Source organism: Humulus lupulus, chromosome 4 (assembly GCF_963169125.1).
Source record: "Humulus lupulus chromosome 4, drHumLupu1.1, whole genome shotgun sequence".
In the NCBI taxonomy this organism is placed as follows: Eukaryota; Viridiplantae; Streptophyta; class Magnoliopsida; order Rosales; family Cannabaceae; genus Humulus; species Humulus lupulus.
In genome coordinates, this window is record NC_084796.1 from 201,023,884 (window position 1) to 201,030,072 (window position 6,189).

Genomic DNA, 6,189 nt, shown 5'->3' on the forward strand with positions numbered 1-6,189 from the left:
TCCTGATAGGGGGTCGTTCTTAGGTTCTTCCTAATTGAGGGCCCTTTTTAAGATCCCCTGTTAGAGGGTCCTTTTTAGGAACCTCTTTTTAGGAGTCTCCTTTTTAGGAGGGCGAGGGGTCCTTTTTAGGATCCTCTGTTAGAGGGCCCTTTTTAGGTTCCCCTCGCTAGCTGCATGTTATTTCCTCCTGTCCTGCCCCCCAAGTGTTTGGTGAAATTTATTTTGGCAGACACTTTGGCTGATGCTCGCGTAGCAAAGAAAAATAACACATGAAGTTGCAAACAATTTCATTCATAACACGCAGTTTACAGCCGACTTTGTAAATAAAAAGGGGGTTACATCTAACTAGGAGGTTACCTAGGTAGCCTCTTTGATTCTTACTTGCTTAAGCTAAAACAACGAAGAACAAACTAAACATAGGTTCTTTTGGCCCTGAGAGTTGAAGCCTTGCTGGTAGTACTTCTTGAGAGGCTCCGTAACCCGTGGGTCCAATCTTATGCGGATCTAACTTGTGTGGGTCGCTCCTTCATACACAGCCATTGTCATTGGTATAGATGGTTTGGTGGCTGCGCAGAGGGACATGTTATAGCATTCCCTCGCTTCCTTCTGCTCCCCTTTCACACATGCTACTTCCCCAGGGGTTGGGAATTTCATAGCTAGGTGATACACATAAGTTATCGCCTTCAATTCTCTCAGAGAGGGTCTCCCTAATACCGCATTGAAAGCTGAGGTGCACTCCACCATGATAAAGTTAGCCATTACGGTGGTTTTCTTGGGTTGCTCCCCCATGGTGAGGGCTAATTCGATTGTCACTAGGGGTTGCATCGAATCTCCCGTAAACCCATACAAAGTCGTAGTGCAAGGTTTTAGGTGACGGAGGCTCAACCCCATCTTTTCCAGTGCTGGTCGATACAAAATGTCCATAGAGCTCCCGTTATCCACCATGACCCGACGTACCCTCATGTTAGCAAGCTGGGCGTCATTATGAGGGAAACGCACCCCCTATGCATCTTCTTCAGTGAAAGTTATTGATCATTCTCACCTTTGAAGCTCTTCGGGGGGCGCTGCTCCAAACTTAAAACGCAAGGTGGTGGACTTCGTTTGGCCTCTTTGGCGTACTTTTCTCGCCCCTTCCTTGAATCGCCTCCGACTCCTGGTCCTCCAAAGATGGTCCTGACCTCTCCCTGCACTTCTGGGGCCACCCCTCGTGCCCGCGGAGGGGACTCTCCTTCTTCTGGCCTTTGGTTCTCCTTGCGCACATATCTGCCCAAATGTCCCTGGCGAATGAGCTCCTCGATTTCCGCGGTGGTGTGGCCGATATCCTTGTGATATTGGCAATACTTGCCCGGGTCTCTTTTAGACCGATCCTTTTTTATTGGCGGGGGCCTTTTAAAAGGGACCCGGTTTTCGTTCGTAACGAAAATATCCTCTCTCGCATGGGTGAGGTCTGTGTAAAAGGTGTAGGGGCTCTGTATGCGCTCGCCAGAGCATTGTTGCTTCCGGGGACGATCGTCCCTCGTTCCCTCATATACACCCTTCTTCTTGGCACTGCTTTGGTTTTCCTGGGCAGAAGGTTTTGGGGGCGATGGGCCTTTTCCAGCTTTAAGGTTTTCGTGACCATCCTCCACGCGAATGTACTTTTGTGCCCACTCGTAGAAATCATCCAAGTCTGTGACCTCTCTCTTGAGCATGTTATCCCATAACTTGCTCCCTTGGCGTACTCCAGCGGTGATGGCAATTTTCAGCTCTCGGCGGGTCAGGCTCCCTACCTTAGCCGCCTCCATATTGAACCGGTGGATATAGCTCTTCAAACTCTCATTTTCCCCTTGTTTCACATTGGCGAGGCTGGTGCTTGGCATTGTGTAATCTCGCACGGCGTGGTGCTGCTGAAGGAATTCATCAGAAAGTTGCTGCCAAGATCGGATGGACCCCGGTCTAAGCCTCCTGAACCATTTGTAGGCAGGTCCTCTTAAGGTGACAGCGAAGCAATGACATCGCGCCTCGCAGCCAATTCCCCTCAGCTTCATCAGGTCATTAAATGTATCTAGATGATATTTTGGATCCGTCTTTCCTTCGTAGGGGGTCATGTGGGGCTCTTTAAAGTTGGCAGGGAGCTTGATGGCCTGGATCTCCCTGACGAAGGGTGACTCATGGTCGAATTCTTCCTCAAAGACCTGGCCGCCTGATGCGGTGACGATCTTTCTTCGCAGGCTCCTCATCTCCGTGTCCAGGTCCTGCCTCCTCTTTCTTAGAGTGTCCCTCAAAGCGGACGGGCTAAGATCCGCCTTTCCCTTGCCCTCCCAAGGTGCCATAGGGGGCGTGGTCCCTTTACCCGCCCTCTTTTTATTAAGCTCCTCCCGTAAATCCGAAGGTGCTCTTTTAGAGGTGACCTCGTCCTCATTGCGAGGGGCAGCGTTGGTCCTTGGCTCTGGTTTCTGGGCCTGCTTAGGTGGTTCAGGGTGCCCGCATTGCTTCGCTCGGGGGGTGTTACTGGTAGAGTGTCGGGTTCTCCCATCATCTACTGGTACGGTGGTCTCCACCCCCATCCTGGCCTTTATCCTTCCTCTTAGGCAAGGTCACGCTCGATTTACCCTGCAACAGGCCATTCAGGACCTCTTGCATGTTCTCCAAGGTGGTTTCCAACCTTTGGTTCTTACGGTGGAGCTCACGTATTTTCTCTTCATAAAACTGACATTTCGACGAAATGGACTCGGGGATGCTTATCATGCCTACGGGTAGAGGGGCCCGGGTCCTGCCGGCCGGAGTTTGGTACTTGCGGTGGTTTTGGGAGAGGGAACTCATTAGCATTTTCCGGTGGTGCTCTTGGAGGACTTTCTCCAGGTGGAGTGGCCAGTGACGAGGCCACTCTATCACCTCCGTGGACCACAGGGTCCTTCGGGGGCTCCACGCTCTGGGTGGAGGAGCGTCCTTCATGGAGGCCTTCAGCTGGACTCCGTTCAGGTGAACCTCTACCTCTCGTGGCTCCCTGAGTCGCTTTGAACGTCTTGGCATTTCTTCTTGCCGGAAACAATGGTGGAACAGTAGCTTGAAACTAACGTTCCCACAGACGGCGCCAAACTGTTGACGGTGAGAACTCGTCAACTAAGTTGAGTTGGAACAAATTATCAAGTAAAGATAGTCAATAAAAAAGCTGTAGAAATTTAAGTAATATCTCAAGAACAATGATAGAACAACAATGGAGAAATCTATCTTTCATTCACTCTCAAGCACTTGCTACAGTAAATTTACCAACCCCCTCCCATGTGGGAGAGGGGTCCTTCTTATAGTAGGCTCTGATGGCCTGGGATACATGGTGGTCCAGGAGACCAAGTGGTACACAAGTACTCTGTCAGGAGAGTGGTATCAGGCGTAGTGGTGTCGGCTCTGGTACACCGTTAGGGTCCATGGGAGCACCTCAGCTTTTGTACCCGGACCTGACTCCACTACTTGTCTCGTATGGGTGTCAGAGATGTGGTGGTGGTGTAGCCACTCCTTGTACTATTCCCAACCGCCGCTACTTGTCGGGTACCGGTGTCAGGCCTGTCCCATGATCCTTGCAGGCATGTACGTAGCCCTTTAGAGGTACCTCGTTTGTACTCTTTTTGCCTCTTGTGGGCCACCTTGAACACTGGCATCATGCACGTGTGGCCCTTGGGATGAGGCCCTTGAGCGAGGCCCTTAGACGTGCGTGGCCCTTGGGCGATGCCCTTGGGAGCGAGGCCACTAAGCACGCGTGACCCTTGGGCGAGGCCACACTATGCATGTGTGACCCTTGGGTGAGGTCCCTTAGGGGCGAGGCCACACTATGCATGCGTGACCCCTGGGTGAGGCCCCTTGGGGGCGAGGCCACACTATGCATGCGTGACCCTTGGGTGAGGTCCCTTGGGGGCGAGGCCATTAGACGTGCGTGGTCCTTGGGCGATGCCCTTGGGGGCGAGGCCACTAAGAACGCGTGACCCTTGGGCGAGGGCCCTTGGGGGCGAGGCCACACTATGCATGTGTGACCCTTGGGTGAAGTCCCTTGGGGGCGAGGCCGCTAGGCACGCGTGGCTCTTGGGACGAGGCCCCTTGGGGCAAGGCCACTGGGCGTGTTTAGTCCTTGGGCGAGGCCACTAGGCACGCGTGGCCCTTGGGACGAGGCCACTAGGCGTGCTTAGTCCTTGGGCGAGGCCACTAGGCACGCGTGGCCCTTGGGACGAGGCCCTTTGGGGTGATGCCACTAGGCGTGCTTTGTCCTTGGGCGAGGCCACTAGGCACGCGTGGCCCTTGGGATGAGGCCCTTTGGGGTGAGGCCACTGTGCGTGCTTAGTCCTTGGGCGAGGCCACCCTATGCTTGCATGTTACTTGGGTGTGGCCCTTGTTGGCGAGGCCACCCCGCGCGTGGATCGTGGTGGCGTCGCGAGGTGCGCGCGCGCGGAGCATGGGCGTCGCGAGGTGCACGCACGCGGAGCAGGGCGTCGCGTGGTGCGTGCGCGGAGCAGGGTCGTCGCGCGGTTTGCGCGCACGGGTCCTTGGCTGCACGTGAGGGGCTTTTGGCACTTGTTTTGGGTCTCCTACAAGTACCAAATTTTTAGCACTCACAAAAACTAATTAATAAAATTATAAACTAGAATAATGCATGGAAAAAACTATTGCATGCTCACCATGCAATCATGCACATGTACACACACAAGTGCTAGGATGCATTTCTACTAACCATGCACCTTGGTGCACACAAACAAAACTCAAGAACTTACATTTACAATTAATCAAATAAATCAATTAACAAAATATAAATCATTTATTTTCTACCAAACAATTCAATTATAATTAACACTTAACAATTATAAATTCAAATAAAGCACATAATTAAATAAATAAATAAGGTGTGCTACATATGCAATAGGGATTGTAAGTCGTTATCAATCAAATCCTGGTTTGGAACATTGTATTGCAGTAAAGCACATTCTTAAGTGTCTTAGGACAATGAGAGATTATGTGCTTCTATATTCAGGGGGTGAGCTAAACCCTACTAGATACATTGATTCTGATTTCCAATTAGACAAAGACAGTCGTAAATCGACATCTGGATCAGTGGTCACTTTGGGTGGAGCTGTAGCCTGGAGAAGTATTAAACAATCCATTATTGCATATTCAACCATGGAAGCCGAGTATATAGTGGCTTGTGAATCAGCTAAGGAAGCGGTTTGGCTTAGAAAGATCTACACTGATCTGGAAGTAATTCTAGATACGGAGAAGCCACTAATCTTGTAATGTGACAATAGTGGAGCAATAGCTAACTCTAAGGAACCCAGAAGCCACTACAAAGGAAAGCATATAGAAATGAAATACCATCTGGTTAGAGAGATTGTGCATCGAGGTGATGTAACAGTTATGAAGATAGTCTCAGAAATGGACCTGGCAGACCCGTTTTCCAAGACACTTCCTGTAAAGTTGTTTATGGGTCATGTGGGAAACATGGGATTAAGGGAGATTCCTCACTTGCATTGAGGTCAAGTGGGAGATTGTTAGGATTTATGCCCTAAAAGCATGTAAACACATTTTATTGATTTAAATAAAAGTACAATTTTATTATATTTGAACGTTATAATTATTATTTGAATAATTTATATGAATATCAAGAAAATTCCATATTTATTTATTAGGATGTGATATTGTATTAGTACGAGAGAATTAAGATCATACACAATGAATAAAATAGCTAGTAACATATTAAAGTAAGGAATTTTTAATGAATGGTTACTAGTATGGTTTGGTGAGTATATGGGATGCAAGTAGTCTAAATTCGGATTACTGATGTGGATAGACATCTTGCTAAAGGTACTGTATATAATAGAGATTATATATGACAGGATCAATATGAATTAATTATCTTTATAAACTTACTGTTTGCCATAAAGATTTAATTCTTATCATAATAGATGATCATTGTAGATCAATCTAAAGTCTGAGTAGTCATGAATTCTTGTTTGTGCTTATTTGATCTTTTGATTCACTCGTTAAGGTTTCTTAGTATAATGAGGCTAATGACTTTTGTTTTGGAGATTTAATATCATGAATGGCTGGGAACATGATTTACAATAATGGAATCCACACTTTCCTAATGAATCGAATATTGGTTCCCTTAAGGGTTAATTCTGGAACTGAATAATTATTGTGCTCAAATCAATAATTTAATTATAGATTAAT